The sequence below is a fragment of the Neolamprologus brichardi genome, chromosome 16 (genome assembly GCF_056152115.1).
Source record: "Neolamprologus brichardi isolate AB-2024 chromosome 16, ASM5615211v1, whole genome shotgun sequence".
Lineage (NCBI taxonomy): Eukaryota > Metazoa > Chordata > Actinopteri > Cichliformes > Cichlidae > Neolamprologus > Neolamprologus brichardi.
The window spans coordinates 13,881,671-13,904,684 of NC_142119.1; the positions used below are offsets into that span (position 1 = coordinate 13,881,671).

Genomic DNA, 23,014 nt, shown 5'->3' on the forward strand with positions numbered 1-23,014 from the left:
TGGTTCACTTGCTGATAATCAACTAGTTCCACTTCTTAGTGTTCACTACTTCAGCACTGGACCTGCTATAAACGTGGTTTTCATCCCCTATGACCTGCAGCATGTTTGTAACAGGGTTTCGGTCACTTTAGATCTAACCCTGGGTTTTGAAGCTATTTTCAAAGCAATTTTATTGTTCCATAAGTCTAAAAGTTATGATTGGTTCTTGCGTAAAACTGCATGTGCTCCAAGGTAGTGATTTAAAAAATTTTAACATTAAAAGAGCTGGCATATGAGCCCTTCTTAAAGTAAATGGTAAATGGACAGGTTCTTATATAGTGCTTTTCTACTCTCACTGAGCACTCAAAGCACTTTATACAACTCGTGCATTCACCCATTCACACAAGCACTTTATCGAAGGTTTTTTTTTTGAGTAGGTGACCCACTCTACTACCTGAGCTACAGCCACTCCAAAAGCTTTCTATTTCTTCTAGTGGCCACGCATAGTATAGCATAACAAAAAACAAAAAACAGTTCTATTTATTTACTCCTTTTTTAGCATCTTGTTTTTATTTCATGTGTATTTTATTAATGTTAATGGTAACATTAGAAAGCACAGGTGTGTTCTGTAACATGAACGATGGCTGCATTCCACTTAGCGGAGCTCACTAGAATGGCGTACAGCCACCTCTGCTTTCTATCATACTTTCATAAAGTGTCCTGAGAAAAAGTCTTTTCACTGATGGAACCATCTGAAACTTTACCAGAAGCTCAAAGCACGAGGTAAAACTTGGAGGTCTCCAGTGTAAAAGTGTAAAAAACAAAAGGAGATATTATCCATCTTGGCTCCTGGAAGAATCTGTACTTGTGCTTTTTGTGTAAATTAGAAATGAGAGGATTTATTTGACTGATGTTGGAGTACATGTAGTTCCAAAAGAGAAGAGATAAAAGCAATCTAATTTACCGAGGGAATAACAAGAGCTTATTTTTAGAAATGATTCTCAACTGAATGAAATATGGCTAGAAAACGGTTGTAATTTGTAACCCTTCAAAGCTCTGATTAGCATAAAAGCGCTTGGGATTCTAGCCATTGCTTCACATCTGAGCCAGTTGGAGACACCATGAACTACTGAGAGAGAATGCACTCTCTCAGTAGTTCATGGTGTCTCTCAGTAATTACTATAATATTTGGACTTTAGGGTGCTAAACATTTACTACACGGGTAATGCTCAAGTCAAACAACAGAGGTAAAAATGTACAGTTAAATAACATAAAAATACAGCTGTGTTTTTATGTTATTCACTTGTTTATATCAAAACAATAGTTACACTGTAAATATGTCACTGATGTGATTTGTATGCTGTATGCTCTCACACAATTCTTGTGTGTGTGTAATGTCACTAAAAACCTCTCTGTTATTGCTTTGGTTTCTAGCAGATTGCTTCGGTCACCACTAGTTTGTATGAAAAATGCTGTCAAATACTGGTGTGAGATGGTATAGGTGGGCTGACAAGTATGAAAATGGTTGGTGACCCTGAAAGGCAAAAGTCAGGTCTGAGTTGCCATCAAAGCCAGGACTGAGGAAACATGCGTAAGCTAAACATATATATATGATTTATGCATGTTCACTTAGCTAAATGTAGTTTTTATCTTATCTAGATTTATAGCGAGCATACTTACCAAATCATAGATGAAAACATAAATGTAATGTAGGATTGCAACACATAGGCTACTGGTTTTGGAATTAAGCTGTTTCATGTCTGTATTTGCATTTTTGTGAATGAGTCAGTGCTAAAAGACAGTTTAAACCCAGCTTCTTTGTAGATAATGTAATAGTCATGCATCAATAAACTGCATACATGGCACGCCAAATGAATTTCAGAAAACTTGACCTCAAATCTTGATCTTGATATTGAGGTCACCAGGATTTGAATTAGTCCTGGAAAATTACATTTCACCTCGTTCTCAAGTTATTGTGTTCACAAGATTTTCAGAAAACATGACTTTGGACCTTGACCTTGAGGTCAAGATCGCTGAGATTTGAACTTACCAAAGATTTTCAGTAGATGCACCTATGGTATCGATTTAAAAATTCAATGTGGTCTTGTGTTCGCAAACATAAAAATGCAAATGTTCATCATGTATTCCCTGCTGTTGCGACCAGGTGAAATATCACTGTAACATAATAGTTTTTGTCAATAATCACCTTATAGCAATACTGTGAGTCAGTACTCTATTTTCTTTATATATTTTATGCATTCCTTTATCCAAACATTTAAACATTAAATTACAGGGTAAAATTACAAAATAAATAGCTAAACACCAGAAATGATATAACCAGAAATTATTATAAACACACCACAAAATAAAAATGTGACATGCATTGTATGTATGTATATTATAATATTCAGGATACTTAAAAGTTTGTACTGAAAATCAAACAGTCAAACATTTATTTGTATGAATATTTGCTTTGCTGCCCTTTATATTGCCTTATCTTAGTTCTGTGTTTCAGTCAGAAATACCTTCTGCCAAAATGCCCTAAAGGAATACTTCCCAGAAAAAATCCAGTGGGCATAACCTACACCCCCAACAGTACATAGTGCATACTTTAAACACCTCTGCTGCTTTTAGGAGGTTTTGTTTGCAGAAGCAACACAAGGCCTTTTTAATTTCGCTTGGGTTTTACAGAAAGGACTCTTCAGTCCAAACATTATCACAGGGAAACAGTGTCATGCTTTATTCCTTAATATTCTCCCTTCGTCCTCTATCAGGTGCTCGCCTCACTCCCGGACTACATGCGAAAACAGCCAGCAGCATGCTGTAACAGGCTGTGCATGTTTACTGATGTTACTAATGGGAAGGGAACAAAGGGGAGGTCTATATGTACATGCTGTGAATGCATGACTGAAAGACAGAGCACGTGCAGATCAAGGGTAGTGGGCCTCCCCCTCTGAGCAGAGCGGGATTCTGTTTTGCTCATGAGGTTGCCTGGCAACTGTGACGTAACAGGAGTACATGACAAAGAGAGGCAAAGAGGGAAACAGAAATCACTATGGTTGCTATGACCAGATGTAACTACATGGATCGATACTGCACATGAACATATAAACCATGCAGATTGTTTACCGAACCACAAAATATCTTCAAGGATTGGTTTAACTAGTGCCTAGTTAGTCTAACTACTGGGTGCTGATAAATACTAGTAGACAATAATTACTACTGTGTCTGTAATATAATAGTAAGCAATTGTAAGATTGACCTATATTTTAAGGGTATATGCCTAAATTAGGCATAAACTGAGGTTGCTCCCTCTGCACTGCTGCTTCAAAAACAAAAGTGCCAACCGTCCAAAAATATTTTCATCTCTCCTTCTTTCTTTGGCTTGTACATTTTCTCCAGTCTTCTTTGTGTTTCTTACTTATTCCATTAACCTTTCCCTTTCTTGTTCCAACTACTTTTAGTAGTGTGCTTTTAGTTTTCTGCTTTCCTGCCTTACATAAATTAGTTAACTCTACCTGGAAATACCAGCGTAATTCTGCTTTTTATTATGTTACTGTGAATGTTTTTAGTGATTTTGAACATTAACGTGAAGCAATCAAATAACAACAAAAGAAACAATGAAGTGAGCTCACCAGTGGGAAGACGCGGTGCACTAGATGGTGGAGAATCGAATGAAAAGTAAAAGGAAAGTGACATGTCCAGCGGACTACTTGAAGGATACCAGTCTGTGTATTATGCAGAATAAAGAACATCAGAGTGCTTGTTTATTAAAGTTAGCTTGCTAATGGTAATTAATTGCTCCACAGTTGGATTTTGAATGGATAAAATTCCGATGGACTGAAGTGTTGGGGCTTGTTTTGGCAGTAAAAACTAGCTTTCATAACTACTGTTACCACTGTATACCCGGAAAACATATTTTATTCCAATTAAAAGTGAAAACTTAAAAAAAATGAATGTGTTTTCTGTTTTACAGAAGTTGACAGAGTGAATGCAGTTTGGGCCACCAGGTGTTTACAACTGGTAAACCATATGCAAATAATGAGCAGAGGCAACTTTACATGAAGCTTGTTGTTAATGCTGGTTAAATGACCATTATATCTCAGCAAAGACTTTCAATACTGTTTGTGGGTGCAAATAAAAAAAAATTAAAAAAGAAATTAATGAATTATCAACTTTTGTTTGTAAAAAATAATTTTAATAAATTAACAAAATTCAATGAAATTTGATGATTCAACATCAGCTGGACTTTTAAGGCTCCATTAAAAAAAAAAAAACAAACCCATAAGACAAGGACACAAAAAGCTAATGTTGCATGAGTATCAGTTTGAGTATCAATAAAAAAGCCAGTCAAACCTCGGTGGAGTTATGGGATTTAGATCTTCATAGCAACAATTGGTCTTTTCACTCAGGGGTTTTTAATTCACAAAGTGACCTAACATACCTAGTGTAAAATCAGGAAATATACTAGGATGTGAGAGTAACATCAGTCTTTGTATATGCCTCTCTCTCAGAGAGTGATATATATATTTTATGAAATAAAGCAAGTATTCCTGAGTCCCTCCAGTCTTTAATTCATTCTCAATAAGCCAGTCAAAACAGAGCTGAGCTGTATGAGCCTCCGCATTAAAACTGTTGCCTGTGGTTTTAAAATGCGACGGTGACTCATAGAGCTTTGCAAAGAAAAATAGAAGGGTTATTTACACCTCCATGCACATTATGTTCATTCTGCATGCCGGAAAAAGCAATAGCACCTTTACCAGATACATAGTTTTTTAAGTTTCATTTAGGTGGCAGACAACAAAAAGGCATTGTAGTGAAACAGGTCATCTTACATGTGGTCACCAGAGTAGGCCCATAAAGTACCATCGAAAGATGGCAGGGAAGACATGCGAATGAGACATCACCACCATGGAGGTTCAGCAGGTTATCTAAGGTCACCAGAGCAGCTGTAGAGCCCCTGGAGGGACACCCTGCATGGGTTTTGGGTCTGACAAATGCACACATCCACAGACGTCTCTTTCATTTCCTCCAGTAATTTTTGGCTGGTAAGGATCAAGCTTTGTTACACTGGCTTTGTTTTCCTGATTTGCCGTATCGCCTTGTTGTTTTCCATGTGGTTTGAGACTTGTTTAATGTTCGTATGCTACATGTTAGCTACTGTAGAATAGCAGCCTTTGACACTGTTGCCAGGTTGGTGGCCCTTTAATTTGGAAGAGGCAAATATGCATGTAAACATTTAATGCTTTTAGAGTTGCATATAATTACTGTATGTCACTCCTCTGTTTATTTACACGTACAGCAGCTCTTCTGTCACTGTGGTGCTACAAAGGTCCACCAAAACTTATGGATGTGTTTTAAAGAATAGCGCAGCACATTCAGAATGTTTGGACATATGTGTGTAAGCTACATTATCATAAAATGAAAGGAACCACCCTTTAAAGCCGCATGAGGATCGCAAACGCTGCACAAACCACAATGCGTGGGTGGTGAGACTGAACCAAAACAGTGAAGTTGTGGGCTGGACAGCTTAACAGTGAGCGGAAACTCACTATAAAGCTCAGTGAAACCAAAAGCAGCAGATATAAGAGATGATTCATTGTAAATTCAGCACTACAAGCAACATCTTCCATAATAGACTTATTTTGGTATTAGTAAAGAAATTTTCCCTATATCAAACAAATTTGTCAGCCTGCTGCACTGCATTTTTCAACTGACAGTCTGTGGTTGACAACAGTTAACAGACCAGCTAGAGAGCAACATCTCCAAACTGTTCTGACGTAAAGAGGTTTTAAGAGTTGAGACAAATCTACTTTGTGTCAATAATAGCTGGTTTAAAGTTATTGATCGCAATATTTTACATAATGAAAACAAAGACTATAACATGTCCTCTGTAGGTCAAAATATGGTTAATTATCAAACTTAGAGATCCGTCCACTTAGATAGACAGCTGTGTTCACTGGCTGTCTGACTTTCAACTGTCCCTTACAACTGTGTTTGTTTTGGTGCCTTTTGGAACATTTTTGAAGGAATTGTGTAACAAATAATGTGACTTACTCCGTGGTGCAACCCATCCAAGCAGTTTGTGAGTCAACTCGAGTGAGTGAAATTCTAGTATTTTATTAGTGTGTTACTTATCATGTTTGCTAGCGTTGGGAACCTCTATGGTTTAAACATATAATAGTTTCATTTATTTCTTTGAATGACAAAATAAAGACAAGAAATACAGTCATCCAAATTCCCTCGACTAAAACTATGATAGCAGAAAGTTGAATATGTGCAATTTTATTACCGTTCAATCTGAACCCACGTACCACTCCAGTCTGATGTCTCAACATTCATAGCAGAACATGTTCCAAGATATTAAGCATGTGGAGAGAGAAGCACTGCCAAATTAGGATAGTGATGACGAGTTCAGTGATAACACAGAAGAAGGAAGGGAGCGTAAACAGGGACATAATTATGTGCAGAGAGGACTAAATGGAGATGAGTCTGCAGGATAAATGCAGAAGGTTGATTCATAGTCCAGTCATCAGAATTCCAACTAAGAAATTGTGAGGCAATGCACTTCAGTGTAAAACTGGAAGCCAAATGCCATGCAGCATGCTTCTGACGTCCCCACTGTAGAGGGCTAAACAGGATACTGTGGACTAGGAAGGCCCCTTCTACAGGAAGAGTGTTTTGATAGCTGAAGCTATGTTCTGAGACAAAGCATTTTTCCCTGTCCACTGCAGGAAGCCATAGGACTGTGTGACTATATGATTAAATGGATAGAGACAGCAGTTTTTTTCTGTGTCAAACATCAGTCACTTACAGCACTGAGATAATCTTCATGATCCAAGCACTTCTAAATATAGACATCCTGTCATAACTGGGTCGGTAGATTACCAAAACACTTTAGAAACCTCACATTCTAGCTCCAGTTCACACCTGCATTATGTAGTAGCTCATACTGCAATGCTGCATTGTCTGCCTATGTTTTAATGAAACAAAGGCAGACAAAGCCTACGTTTCACTGAACTGAGGATTGAGTGTTTTTGGTGCAATTCATTTCTTTTACTCTAAAACTGTATTTTTCCTTAGATCTACTCTGACACAAGAGCTCATCTTATATATCAGTAGACACACTTGAATTCAACTTGTTTGTGAATGTTTATAATGGGGAAACGTTTATCATTTCCACCCACAACAGAAAGCCCTACCATTTGACAGCCTTTCAACCCCACCCAGTGAGTGAAAAAGTGAGAAAGAGAAGGTGATCTCGAAGACTGAGCCGCGTAAAATTTAAATGAATTTATGTGTAAGTTCAATAAATTCAAATTCAAATTCAAATTTTATTTGTCACACACACACAACCATACACAGTATGACATGGGGGTGAAATGCTTGTAGCTGCGCAATGCCCGACCATTAAATGACAGAAAAAGAAAAAAAAAGTTTTACAGTATTTACAATTTACTACAAAATTTACAAATTAACTTAGGAATTTACAGTAAAAATAAAAATAAAAATAAATAAAAATGTGCAAACAGCAGAGAGAGATTATAAAGATTATAAATTATAGGAAATTATAGGAAATGTGTGGTGGTGCGTGTGGTGATGTGATGTGTGTGAGAGTCCAGTCTTATAGTGATGTGTGTGGGAGAGTACAGTCCTACACCTGGTTCAGGGCCTGAATAGCCTGGGGGAAGAAGCTCCTCCTCATTCTCTCTATTTTGGCCTTAAGGGAGCGGAAGCGCTTCCCAGACCTCAACAGTGAGAAGAGTCCATTGTTGGGATGGGAGAGGTCCATTATAATCTTCTTAGCTTTGGACTTGCACCGCTTGGTGTAGATGGACAGCAGGTCAGGGAGCTCTGATTGAATGATGCGTTCGGCTGAGCGCACAATAAGGAAGATGTGTAATCACTCTTCCGCCTGCTTTTCTAAGTGTTCAGCTGCTTTTCTGTTCTTTACAGGACTGCTGACTTCTCACACTGTCAGTCTCAATACTGGCATCATTACTCTAGTCCAATCATCTTCCAATATAACCCACCTCATCCCCAGCTCCACCTCAGTCACCTCAGCCAGAGCTCTAGTCAAGCCTCAGTCCTCATCTTCACCACCACCAGCATCTAGACTGCAGGGGGTCCTGTTCTAAATCGTATCAGTCCTGGGATTCCCGATCTGCCGTGATGTGTGATCAGAGTCTAATCGCCACATTTATTTCTCAATCTCAATAAATAATGCTAAATTCTTCCAAGTGATCTCTCCTTATTGAACTAATTTCCACATGGAAATTACCAAGCCTGGCTCACACAGATGAAACCCACACTCCAAGTGCTCAAAGGTTACAAACGCAACCCCTGTGGGTGTTACAGAAAGACCAAATTACTGCAACAGGAGGGCTGTCTGCATTAGCAAGCACGTTTTTATTTATACAGTCAGCTGAACTTTTTACCCATAAGCATCATGTGTGTCCTGTACATATTCATTCACCTATCCAAATCATCATGCTCCAATCACTTCCATGCCACAGGTGTGTCGGCATGCAGACTGCTTCTAAAAACTTTTTGCAGAAGAATGGATTGCTCTTAGGAGCCACTGAATTCTAGTTTAGTACTGTGATAGGGTGCCGAATGTTTAACAAATTCATTAAAGAAATTTCCTTGTTACTAAATATTCCACAGTCAACTGTTATTGGTATTATAACAAACTGGAACTGATTGGGAATGACAGCAAATCAGCCACAAAGTGGTAGGCTCAGCAGATGCTGAGGTGCATAGTGCATCTTTCATGTAGCGCTTTTCTACGCCACCCGAGCACTCAAACCACTTTATATTTTTTGTAGAAGCAATCACTACAGACCTCCAAACCTCATGTGGTCTTCACATTAGCTCAAGAACAGAGCTAAAGAGCTTTATGGTTTTGGCTCCGATGGCCGAGCAGCTGCATCTAAGTTTTACATCATCGGGCACAATTGAAACGGTCAGATTCAGTGTAAAGCATGCTGCTACTGGACTCTCTTGCTGGTAATATGATAGATGAGTCTGGGTTTGACAGTGGCGAGCAGAACGTGACTTGTCTGACTGCATTGTGCAGTGTAAAGTTAAGTGAAGGGGGGTTATGGTGTGGGGCTGTTTTTTAGGAGGAGTCTCCTAGTTCCATTTTGGACAACTTCATGCTCTCAACTTTGTGGGGATGGCCCCTTCCTGTTTCAACATGACTGCGCACCAGTGCACAAAACAAGTTCCATAAAGACATGGAGGAGCGAGTTTGGTGTGGAAGAACTTGACTGGCCTGCACAGACTCCTGACCTCAACACAACAGAACACCTTTGGAATGAATTAGAGCAGAAATTGCAAGCCAGGCCTTCTCATCCAAAATCAGTGTCTGACCTCACAAATGTGCTTCCGGAAGAATGGTCAAAAATTTCCATAAACATTTTCCTAAATCTTATGCAAAGCCTTCCCAGAAGGGTTGAAACTGTTACAGCTACAAAGAGTGGACTGACATATTAAACCCCATGGATAAAGACTGGGATGGTACTCCTATTTTAATCAATGTTTCAAACTTAAATATGATCAATCTATCTCTATTAATGGGCTACGTACCACAAGCTGGCAGTAATTAAAATCCTAAATAATAATTTGATACTGATGACTATAATTTTTTTTTACTAGACTGTGCTTGTAGGTATTAAAGTTACAGTACTGCAGTGCTTTGAATCATATCTATGTAGTAGTCTCCAATTTGTTCATGGAAATGGAGATTTCATTTTACATAGTCAGGTTCCCCAAGTTCTGTGCTACGATCTATTGTGATTGTGATTGAATTATACATGCACCTTCCAATAAATAAATAAATAAAAAATTACATAAAGCCTTTAGCATACATTTTCTCCACGATGCAGATGATACCCAACTTTCTAACCATGAAGCCAGATCAGTAAGTTAAACTATGTCTTAAAGACTTAAAGACCTGGATGACCTCTAATTTCCTGCTTCTAAGTTCAAATAAAAATGAACTTAGAACTCAGCCTTAAAAATATAGTGTCTTATTTTTGTGTTTATATTCTATTTACCCTTTATTTGTACAGGTAGTCCCACTGAGTGTGTAACTCTGGATGGTTAGACAGGAAGGAATCTTGGAGTCATTTTTGAACAAGATATGTCCTTCAATGCGCGTATTAAACAAATATGTTTAATATTTGTAATAGCCTTAAAATTAGAAACATCCTGTCTCAGAGTGATACTGAAAAACTATTCATGCATTTATAACTTCTAGCTGGACTACTGTCATTAATTATGAGGATGTTCTAAAACCTCTGAAAAGCCTTCAGTTGATCCAAAATGCTGCAGTAACAGTACTGACAGGGACTAGAAAGAGAGACCATATTTCACCTATACCAGCTTCTCTTTACTGGCTCCCTGTCAAATCCAAAATCAAATTTAAAATCCTTCTCATCACATGCAAGGTCTTGAATAATCAGGCCCCAGACCTCATAGTACTGTATCACCCCGAGAGAGCACTTTGCTTTCAGACTGCTGGTTTAATTGTGGTCTCTGGGGTATGTAAAGGTAAACTGGGAGGCAGAGCCTTCAGCTTTAAGGTCCCTCTTCTGTGGAGCCATCTTACAGTTTGGATTCAGCAGACAGACACCCTCTCTACTTTTAAGAATAGGCTTAATCCTATCCTCTTTGACAAAGCATGTACGAAGGAAGTTTTTCCTTCCCACAGTCGTCAAAGCACTTACTAATAGGGGGTCATCTGATTGTTGGGGGTTTCTCTGTTTTCTCTGTATTATTATACAATCTTTACCTTATAATATAAAGTCTTTTGGAGGCAACGATTGTTGGGATCTGGTGATATATAAATAGAAATGAACTGAATTGAAATTTTGGCAATATAGTACATACAATTTCTAGATTTGAAGTTTTACTGCCAGTCAAATAAGCCTTTAAAATCTTTAAAGAAAACACATTGTCTTCAGTCACTAAATAACATAACTGAGAAAAACATGACATTTAACTTGTCATAAGCAACCAGACACAGGTCACAATCGGTAAGTTGACAGGTGTTACATTTTACATGAAGTCTACACTACACTCATTTAATGGTTGTTCTTTATTTTCATGACTATTTAAATTTTAGATTCTCACTGGATGCATTAAAACTATGAATGAACACATATGGAATTATGTTGTAAAGTGTAAAATAACTCAGAACATGTTGTATATTCTTTAAAATAGCTAACCTTTGCTTGGTGACTGCTCTGGTGACTACTACTGGTAGTCACCTAAAATGGTTTTCCACAGTCTTGAAGGAGTTCCCAGAGATGCTGAGCACTTGTTGGCCATATTGCCTTTACGCTGTGGTCCATCTCATCCCAAACCATCTCCACTGGGTTCAGTTCAGGTGACTAAGCCATTTGGCGCAGCACTCCATCACTCTCCTTCTTGGTCAAATAGCCCTTACACAACCTGGAGGTGTGTTTGAGGTCATTGTACTGTTGGAAAATGAATTATGGTCCAACTAAACGCAAATTGGATGGCATGGCATGTCGCTGTAGTATGCTGTGGTAGCCATGCTGGTTCAGTGTGCCTTCAATTTTGACCATCACACCTCCTCTTCCGTGCTTGAAGGTGGGAACCATGCATGTAGAGACCATCCATTCACCTTTTCTGTGTCGCACAAAGACATCAAAGGAATGTATGTGTGCAACATTTGACAACATTTGACATTATGTAAATGTGCGTGTGAATGAGGCTTGCAGTAGAGTAGAAAAACACTATATAAGTATCACTTCATTTACCATTTAATTACTAAAACACATAAACAAAATTAGCCTGATATCATGATTAAACTAGTTACATCTTAACTCACATCTAGAGCCAGCCTGCATGTGCTCTGACTCAGCAGGGACAATATAAAATGCAATAAATTGAGAATAATTAATTGAAAGCAACTCACAACCTCCGAAAGCCTGACTACATTATATTAATAAAGTATATTTTAAAAGAACATCTGGTGCCGGATTTTTGTGTTTTCCTCTAAATAAAAGACAATTACACAACTTGGTGACTAAAAATTCACCATAATAGAGAAAGTTAAGTCCTTGGACCCCACTTTGTGTGCCCCCCGACAATGCTCGATGGAAACCCGTGCCAAGTCCTGCAGCATGACAGTGAGGAACCAAGCAGTCACATTCATGCTACAGGACTGGGCACAGGTTTCAGTTGAGCATTGCACACCTGCAGCAGTTCATATCTGCTGTTCAATTTGCATTTTCCTGTGTGGGTGTGTTTGTGTGTGTCTCAAATGCACATCATCAGCGCTGTCTGCACATTCAGAGCTTTCACTAAAAGAAGGAACTCTAACAGCAAGTACACGTGGGCTGAGGTTTAATTCTTTCACCCTTGAGATGAAGTGGGGCCAGTTCTTCAGCATTAGTCACCAAAGCACTTGAATCACTTCAGTCACCTGAATCCTATGGCAGGTTTCCTCTGCTTTGATCAGACAAATTAGTGTCTCTAATGGCTCATTAGGCTTCTTGAAGTGGTCTAAGATGTTAGGGAAGATGCTTAAAGTACTTGAACACTAGAGAAGGGGCTTCAAGAGGACTGACTGATAAATGCAAATGACATTCCCAGGAGGGTGGCACGGTTCCCCCCCTTTTGGTGGTCCTCCTCGGGTCCTTGTACTCTGGGGCCTCTGGATATCTGGGGCCTGGATCTCCTCCATACTTGCTTCATACCCTGGGGGACGGGGCTATTGCTCCCCACACTCCCTAGCAGATCGTTACATGGAGAAACCTTTGGAATACCAGCATGCTGATCCACACAGGTGTGCACACAGGTGTACACACGGGTGTTCACAGACGTGGACTACACCTTTCTTGGCTGCTGCTTCAAAGCACATTGTGCGCTGTCTATCTTGCGTGCTGCACAAAAGCGTTTAATATTTAGTATCTACTGTTATCTACTGCTAGCTAGTTTATTGTGATGGTGCTGTTTTTATTATGTTGCTCTTTTTGTGTTTGCTTTCTCTTCTGTTTTTTTTTTCTCCATACAGGTGATCCAGGTGTTTTGTTTGTTTTTCTTTCTTTCTTCCCCCCTTTCTCACCGTCTCTTCTCCCCTCTGGTTTTCTTTCTCTCCCTCTCTTTCTTTCATTCTTTCTCCCTGTCCTATCCCCCAGTCATGTCTGTCCCATTTGTAGCAACTGAAAATAAAATAAATACATAATTATAATAAAGGTCAATCAAATGGACCAATATGGCAAGGCCATGATGATCCACTTGGTAAAATAAATCCGCTTGGCATCTTTCTTGGCCTTAAGACAACAATTCTGATGGCTAAAGATCCAAACGGGACACAAAAAAAAAAATGCAAATGACATTAAAGTATTTTTTAGATAGAAGAGCACTCGGGAAGAATACCGTTAACTCCCTATTAAAATGGCCTGTATTTGTATAGCACTTTACTAGTCCCTAAGGACCCCAAAGCGCTTTACACATCCAGTCATCCACCCATCCACACACTGGTGATGGCAAGCTACATTGTAGCCACAGCTGCCCTGGGGCGCACTGACAGAGGCGAGGCTGCCGGACACTGGTGCCACTTGGCCCTCTGACCACCACCAGCAGGCAACGGGTGAAGTGTCTTGCCCAAGGACACAACGACCGAGGGGCTCGAACCGGCAACCTTCCGATTACAAGGCAAACTGCCAACTCTTGAGCCACAATCTCTTCTCTTCTTTTAAACTATTACATAGTTTAAAAGAAAGTTATCCAAGACTGCCCCAAATTTAAATTCTTAAATATATTAAATGGATAGAGACAGCAACCTTTGTGTCAAACATCGGTCACTTATAGCAAACTTTTTTAACAATTATATTTATATTTACAAAAACATGGTAATCAGAATATTTTCTGTATTAGGCCAGGTACTCATAGTGCTACAGTGTAGCCGTGGAACTATTATTATTATACTATTATTATTATTATTTTATTACAAAAATGTTTTTATAAATATTTTTACCCTTATTGTTGAAAGGATAGTAGAGATACTAATAGATAAAGATAGTAGCAAAGACAGAGAGAATGATATGCAGGAAGCACAATGCTGCCTGTGTCACCCACTCAACCAGGTGAGCTATAACATGGCTAGAATCCCCCCCCCCCCCCTTTTTTTTTTTTTAAGCAAAAGCGCTATTATATCTTGCTACAAGCCCCATATACAATGCAGTATATCGTATAGTCTCAATTTCTCAGTTCGCATATTTGTCGCACTTAAATTTTTAGGACCGTCAAATAAATTTTAATATTAGACTAAGACAACCCAAATAAATACTAAATGCTGGTTTTAAATCATTATTTCATTTTTTTATGGGAAAAGAACTATCCAAGGTCCTGTGTAAAAAGTACTTGTCCCTAAAATTGAATTCAAAATCCTGCTCCTCACATAAGAGGTCTTAAATAATCAGGCCCCATCTTATTTTAATGACCTTATAGTACCATATCACTCCATTAGAGCACTTCAGTCTCACACTGCAATCACAAATCTTGTTGTTCCTAGAGTATTTAAAAGTAGAATGGGAGGGAGAGCCTTCAATTTTCAGGCCCCTCTTCTATGGAACCAGCTTCCAGCTTGGATTTGGGAGACAAACATTATCTCTAATTTTTAGATTAGGCTTAAAACTTTCCTTTTTGCTAAAGCATATAGTTAGGGCTGGATCAGGTGACCGTGAATCCTCCCTTAGGTATGATGCAGTAGGTGTAGGCTTCCCATGATGCATTGAGTGTTTCTTCTTCAGTCACCTTTCTTACTCACTATGTGAGTAAGCCCTCTCTGCCCTGAATCATTCTTATTATTAATCTCTGTCTCTCTTCCACAGCATGTCTTTATCCTGTCTTCCTTCTCTCACCCCAACCGGTCGCAGCAGATGGCCGCCCCTCCCTGAGCCTGGTTCTGCCGGAGGTTTGTTCCTGTTAAAAGGGAGTTTTTCCTTCCCACTGTCACCAAAGTGCTTGCTCATAGGGGGTCATATGATTGTTGGGTTTTTCTCTGTATCTATTATTGTAGGGTCTACCTTACAATATGAAGCTCCCTAAGTAAGTAAGTAAGTAAAATTTTATTTATATAGCACATTTCTAGATAAAGAAAAATCACAAAGTGCTTCACAAGGTATAAAACAAAAACAGACAAAAGTTAACAAAATGCAATTCTAAAAAGATGTGTTTTTTTTAAGGGGGCTGTTGTTGTGATTTGGTGCTGTATAAATAAAATTTACTTTAATTTAATTAAACTTAATAAATGGATGTGCCACCCTTGGAAGCAAGAAATGTAAACAACTGTTGAAAGTGATGTGGAGGAATTATGTCCCATTCATTTTTACAGAATTGTTTTAATTCAACCATAACGGAGTATTTTGAACTTGAATCGGCTTTTACTTTCAAGATGGAACTAGAAGGCTAAAGTACCTTTTGTTTTAAGATTACATCATTACCATTTATTATTACTTTTCTGATAGTTATGTGGTTTACTGTCTACTATAACATTTTTATTACAAATCCTGGTCTTAAAACAAACCACTCCTTAGTCAGTGGAAAATCTTTCTGCTCTGACAGAGACTCCTTTTCTGTGAGATTGTTAATGTCTTGCACCAAAGGTCAGAGGCAAAGGTCTAACAAGCCAAACACAAAATTCGAGACAAATTTAGTGATTATTAATGTTTCAAAAAAGAAACTTAATGGAGCCATGGGTAACCTTATGGACTACACCATGTTTCATCTTTACCCTTAAAAGGACTGCTGCTGATTGATGTCAAAACTTGACAGGGCACACACATCATGTTCACAAAATCACACATATGCTATTCCTGCTTCTTGTCCCAGACTATCTTTAATTCTCGCCCAACTCATCGCCCGCTAAATCCTAATCTAGAAGATTGATATTCTCTGTGATAGTTCTATCAATCTCAAGAGAATGAATCATAACAGCTTTCACCTATGCTTTCATAGGTCTGTATGATGAGCATTGTTAGTCATCTGCTAAACTTCTACCACACTGTTATTTGCCTGCAGCAAGTGTACATTGTGAAGGTTATAAGGATAATGAAAAGACAATATGTATGTGTGTTCTGTGATCTACTGTGGCGAACACCCACAGCACATGGAGCAAAATCTCAGCTTGGAAATGGCACTGTAGGTGACAAACTATCTGGGAGCAGATTGATCTGCGATTAGCACTGCTGTAGGCAAGGCTCACATAGGGCTTTCTGTTCTCTAACCTACTGGGGATGTAGCCTCACAAATACCACGAGTATTTATGGAAGGCCTTGGTGTCATGGCAACTGGGGGATTGTGTGTAAAACGCAGAGGGAAATGGAAAGGCCAAGCTATACACAAGTACTGATTGCACTGTATTTAAAGAGGAATGGCAGTCGGTTTGAAATAAGAGGTTTCCATGCTGCTTGTCCACCCTGTCATGGTTGAGTTTTGTGTATATGAAACATGATTATGTATGATACCCCTTTCCCAGAGTTAAATGCACTGACCAAAAAACATTGTAAACACTCTTTAAAGGCAAAAACACCACTGATTTTTTGAATGGCACCTTTAACTTAAAATACAGTGTATTGACATGTGACCTGTTGTAATTTACCACATTTTAATCATGTATATACGACTATACAATAAAACTTTTTTTTTCTACTATTGGATCTCTGTGATGTCATAAAGAGTGGTTGTCCTTCATATGGTCATCTCAGGTACAAAGCTTTGGTTGTGAGCACAGAAACCACCTAACAGCTGTTTAAACCTTTTGTTTCCAAGGGACAGCCAATCAGATGAAAACTGGCTTAACCCTCTGAGGTCCAGATCATCATCAGTGAAAACCTGAATCCTTTGCAATCACAATATATACATTTTGTTTATGAAAAAAAAATGTTCCCCCAAACTTTGGCAATTAAGGGACAAAGAAAATAATTCTAATATGTTTTGGGCTTTATTGGACAGGTACAAAGAAGAGGAAGAAGGAGGAGGAGACATGTGGCAAAGGGCTGCAGGTCAGATTCAAACTTGTGTCGGCTGCTCTCAGCTATGCAACATATGGTCTCCTGCTTATTTAACTGAGCTACACTGGCGCTGAAAATAACTTTTCTTTGTCCCTTAATTGCAAAGAAAAATTTGCAATTTACATTTACATAAAAAAATCATTTTTTTTACTTGACTCCAAATAAGGTAGGATTTTAGTTTGGGATAGGGTTAGGGTCATCACCAGGGATACCACTTTTTGATATTTTAATTCTTGGCAACTGGAATATTAATGGGCTTAATAGGAGTTGTTCATAAAGAAAAAGAAAAAGGGATTTAAGTCTTAAGTCAGACTTCTGTGACCTTTTTCAAATTGTGACACACATTTTTTCCCCCCTTGGTGGGCACCAGGAAGAGTAGCAATCACATGGTGGAAGCTAATAAATAAATAAAACTTTATATTACTTCTGTAAGTGATGCTGAAATTTATAATTTTATTTCTTTTACTTCCTGCTGATTTATGGTTCTGATTATGTTCAAGGAGCACATCTGTTTACAGCAGCAAATAATTCGATTTCACTAGCAAATTTAGGCTACTAAAGTAAAGCATTTAGTCATACATCTTTTGCTTCCCTTCTGATAAGATATACACCGCAAATTAGGGGGGTTTACAGCATATAGCTAATTCCAGCTCTGCTTAAAATAGAGATATTCAAAAGGATTCAACGTGTTAATTTCCTTCTTTCATAGAAAGAATCAGAGTAGAGGGACTGTCTGTTGTCTAAACTTAAATATAAATTTGACTATCAACACTATTAAAAAGTCTAAATAATGAAAATCTTTTACCACTTATGACTCATCTGCAAGGGGCTATTTATAGTTTTTTGGTACTTTATCTTTACATTGTTATTTCAATAATAATATGTTGTTGTTACATTTATGAAATTGTAGAATAAAAGTCATAAAAATTGTTTAATTAACACAATTTGGACAAGTGTGGAGTCAAATCTATTAAAATGTACAGTCCTGGTGTTGCTCTTAAACTATATGGGGCACTCTGAACATTAAAAGTTTTGTTTTGTTTTGTTTTTAACTTAAGATCATACATTACTATACATGTATAATTGGAATATGTCATAATATACATGTCATATGATTTCCACGTTTATATTCATGTGTTCATATTCATCTATATTTTTGTCAAAGCCGCAGGGAATTACTGGAGACAGGCACAAAGAGCCACAGGGAACACTGGAGCTGCAGGTCTGCAGACCACACATGGCATACCCAAACTGTAATAATTTCACAGGCCATAATACAGACCTATAAAGACTTGATCAAAACATCTTATAGGTTCTGAAACGTAGCATATTTGTGGCTTAAATACGTCCTAATTCTAATCCTTCTACTAGGCAGTTCTCCAGTAATGTGGTGGATGGTCGGTGTAGATTTACTACAGTATCAAAACACTGTAGGTTTTGCGCATCCACTCCTAAGTTACTTTTAACTGTACAAATGTGTGATATAGATGACTGGCAAAGAGACAGTGGTATGCAGCCTTGTGGATACTCAGGACACATTTACCTCTGGATCACTGGAGCGTTAGACCAATCCTTGTTTTGGCCCCTCATGCTTTGTATTGCATCATTTCTCAACCCAACCTCTTCACTAGAAAACCATACAAGGATATTTTAGTGAAATGGTTGTAGTCTCTTGTAGTTTTGGTCAGCAATACACTAGCTTACTGCATGAAAAAGGGTCTAATTAATACTGTGCAAGATTTCACACATATGTAGCAAATTTATTATATAGTCTCCATTTAATAAAGCCTGACTTCATAAATGCGACTTCAGTAGAATGAAATGCTTCTGGAGGCCTGTTACCTCTGCTTTAGCTCTGTGGAGAATCTAGGTCTGCCTGGACACTGCTGAAAGCCCTTTATTAGGATATCTTGTTAGTCTTAATAGAGGCTGTACTATGGGTTATTATTTGTCACCCTAAAACATTTCGGGTTGATCATGTTAGCTACATGTTTTGCTGACACTTGTCTGATAGAACTAGTACTGTTATAACATTATTTTTACTTCACTAAAAGACAAATAAAAATACAAACAGCTGTCCTCTTTCCATAATCACAAAACTGCTTTTAACAGCTTGACAGCAGAGGGTGTGACGAACATCAAAAACAAACTCAACGTTGCATTAGTCATGTTACAACATGGCCTCATTTAAAAATGTGTAATTTAGTTATTTTTTGCTAAAGTAGCTATAATCAATACTACTACTACTTGCGTAGCAGCAAACAACTACAGGCCCAGAGTGAAACTCATCAGTAGTGGAAATATGTAGTGGAGAATTTTGCAGCTGAAGGGACAAATATTTCCCGTATGAAGTGGTGGAGATCAAAATCAGAGCAAAAAGATGGTGGATTTTACACTTCTAATCAGATGTTTACCTGACAGTGTCTATTACAACCCAAAGTGGAATCTTTTTTCCAACAAAAAAGAAGTCATTTTGTTCTCTAAACCTTAATGAAACCAGTAAAAACAAAACAGATGATTAAAATGAAAGTCCAAAATAGGTCTTGAGCTGAAGTTGGCTGGTGGATTGCATGCAATTTGTACAGGCTCATTCTGTGGGCTTTTGTTGCCTTTCATTGCTGTTTAAGAGTAGAAATATTCTACCCATTTTTCCTGTTCAGCAATGTGACATGACCATCGTTAAAAATAATTGTTGAAGAAACCTTATTATTGGTTAATTGTATGGGAATGACAGGTGCTGACAGTTGTTACATTTTACTGGCTATAAATTAATGATACTGTTGCAAGTTTTCGCAACAAGCTTAAAAGGTCACATCAGAATGTAAGTCATTATGAACATAATGTGTTCTGCCATTATGACTTGATTGCACATATTGTACATATAAGAATATTTTTTTAAAAGAAGTCAATGGGGAAGATTATTGAAAAAAAGGTTTTGTTTTTTACCATGTGGCTTCTCTGCAACTGAAAGTTGCTAGTCTATGACCTTGCAGTGTCATTGTTTGCTCAGTCAGACTCACAGCTCACTCAGTTCTGTCTTAAAATGATAAGTTAAAGGCCTCAGCAGTCACCTATGTACAGAACATCATCTTTGAGTCTATAAGCTTTTAAAACTGTATATCATGACTGAGCAAACAACACAGAATGCGATGCTGAGCCACTAATTCATTTAGCGCCAGTGATGACTCATTTCACTCTCACTGTTTGGGTCTAAAACTTCAAGTAATGAAGACTTGTGTAAAATAATTTGAAGAATTTACACTAATTTTACTTAAATGTTGCTTTCACGTGACTGAACAAATATGTATTTCGATCAAGAAACAGATGTTTCAAAATGTGTGGGATCACCTCTTCAGGTCACTGTGTAAATGAAAGAAATAGGCACTTATTCACCTCTTAATAGTGAATTACTCTCTGATGACAGACAGCTCCTCATCAGTAGGTTTCACTACTGTTTTCTCAGACCTTGACTGACCCAGCAGCCATCCTCTTTCAACATGACTTACACCGCAACATGGCCATGTACTGTAGTGTACACATGCACTTGTGCTTCTATGCTTTCCTGGTGCTTGAGCAGCATTTCAGGGCTCTGCTAAATGATCCTCTTCTCTTCACCCTCTATCCTCACACTCCCTGCGAGGGACTCAGCCTCTTCTCATGTGTTTCTGCTCCTCTCTCATTTTCTCTGTTGATCCTCTCCTCCCAATTGGATCGGCTCTGCCCTTTCAGCTCGCTTGTCGTGTTCATGTAGACGAGGCTGGGGCAGAGAGTCCTTAATGTTTATCAGCATCCAAGTGGATGCTGTCAAGGAATAAATAACCATCACATTCGGTGATTGCTTGATGAGATGTAATTAGGCGTGCCGATTGGAGATTAATCACGAGGAGTCGGTCGCTTCGTTCTAAAGCATCGCTCTCAAGGAGGCATCCTGGGATTACAAGGGAGTGACTTGAAGATGTGCAACATATACCCATAAATGGGTGTTTTTTTAATGAAAAATACAAATATAATAGCCTCAGAATTAGAACTGAAGACAGACCACACATGTTTAGTTGAAACTTACACCCTGGTTCAAAACAGCTGATGTTTGGGAAAATGCCTTTACTTGATTTTTCTCTTGAATTGCAACTCCTTCACAAAGGTCATTGTATTAGGCTTGCTGCATATTTTACTGTAAAGACGTTTTTAAAATGAACAGTAACCTGACCTGGAACATGATGTCTGACTCTGTTGCCTAATACCGCGCGGTCAGACTACACTATTGATCCTATATTTTGCTGAACTGTTTTGTAGCCAGCTGTTTCTTAAGGAACAATGAGGCGTTTTGGTTTTTAATCCATCTCTACCCAAACACACGTCACAAACCTCCTGAACTGCAAAATGATAGTCTTTTATCACAAAACCTAAATGAGAGTTTTGTTCACAATAAAAACCCAAAACAAAACAAAAACCCCCAGAAAAGTTGGAAAATAAAATTAGCCAGAGAGACAGAAATTTTTCAAGAAACAAAGAGGGAGATATAAATATTTAAGTGTAGTTAAAGGTTAAATAGAAACGAGAGAGAAGAGACTGCTCACAGAAACAGAAAAATGGAAGCAATGGCAGCAGACAGACATGAGAGAAGCGGGAGCATGAGGAGTAGTCACAAGAAAGTCTGTCCTACCTCTGGCCATTGCTGCTCTCACTACAGTCCAAGTAACATCCTTGTTTAGTCGTTTAGTAGAGACCAAGCTAGTCCAGTCCAACAGACTGGCAGTCAGTCAGCAGGCTCAGAGATGTGGAATCGTGGCTAGACTGGACTGGTGTCTGGTTCCCAGTGAGGCAGGCAAAGAGAGGCAGGCAGCAGCCACCGAGTCGTCCTCTCTGCTCACACAAACACTCGGCTACATGCAGCACGACAGCAGAGGCACTGACTGGAGCCAGAGCAGGGATAGAAGCAACATCCCTCCCATCCAGCCTGAATTAATTAAGCCTTTTTTTCTCTCTCTCTCTCGCTGCTGTTTTTTCTCTCTCCCTCTCTCGCTCCCTCTCTTCCTGAGTGTGTGTGTGTGTGTGTTTCTGCTTCCCCATGTTCAGCTTCCTCTCTTGCTCTCTTCTCTTCCTTTTCTGTGTCACTGATCAACAGCTGCGCTTGCTTCTTCTCTTCCCCTTTGATTTAACTGTCCTCACTATGGTCATATCTGTTTTATTTTTTTGAATTTTCAAAAACAATAAATCTTTTTTTTATTTAAAACAATATTTACTACAAAAGGCAGAATGCCCAATTACATTTATGTTTCAAAGAATGGAAATAGACTCAAGAGTGTCACATCTATTCAAATTGTCATACATCTTCATTGGTTCTGTTATAATAATAAATAGTTCCATTTAAATTGTTTGTGTTTAATCTGATGTAAGGCTTCCAAAATGGAAACGGTTAAATTATGAACCTCTATTGGCTTTGGTTAACTCTGGGAGATCTGGCACCTACAGTTGGTTTATTCTAGTCCAAATTGGTTGATAAGTTTGTATAGTCCCAACTTTTCCTGTGGTTTGGTTTCTTTTGAAACAGAGAAAACTCCAAGCAAATCAAATTTGTCAAGCCATCCCAATAAGAACGTTCAACATTGCAACAGTTTGTAATGGATAACAGTTTGTATCCATTGCACATCTTCAGTACTCTGTACTTCTATGCTACTCATCCCAGAATGCAAGTACGCGACTATGTGGAAGCATTTAGCTCAAATGTACACCTGATAGTTGTGTCTGATCACATTCTCACCATAAATAACTCACACACACACACACACACACACAATTTGGTGTGTTGCCTCATCTCACACAATTCTGCATGGTTTCCTGCCGTTGTAGATGTGAGCTAAAAGAGGCTGATCCCCAGAGAAAGAAGAGAAGCATTCACTATTTTTTCCTCTTTGTGTCTCCTCTCCCTCCAGTCCTTCTCATATTTCCGTCTTCCTGTTGCCTGGAAGTTACACCAAGTT

The 23,014-nt window shown here is 38.5% G+C and overlaps 1 protein-coding gene across 3 annotated transcripts in view; it reads right to left on the reverse strand.

Moving 5' to 3' along the window:
• dgkg (diacylglycerol kinase, gamma) overlaps positions 1-22,088 on the reverse strand; it is a 145,782-nt gene extending 123,694 nt beyond the window's left edge. For 2 of the 3 annotated variants that reach the window (XM_006805785.2, XM_006805784.2), the window contains exon 1: positions 21,697-22,087. The gene's annotated coding sequence lies outside the window, so the exon portion shown is untranslated. Of the gene's footprint in view, positions 1-21,696 lie in introns of all 3 variants that reach the window. The other variant, XM_087829590.1, reaches the window with a different exon arrangement.
• Positions 22,089-23,014: the final 926 nt, after the last annotated feature.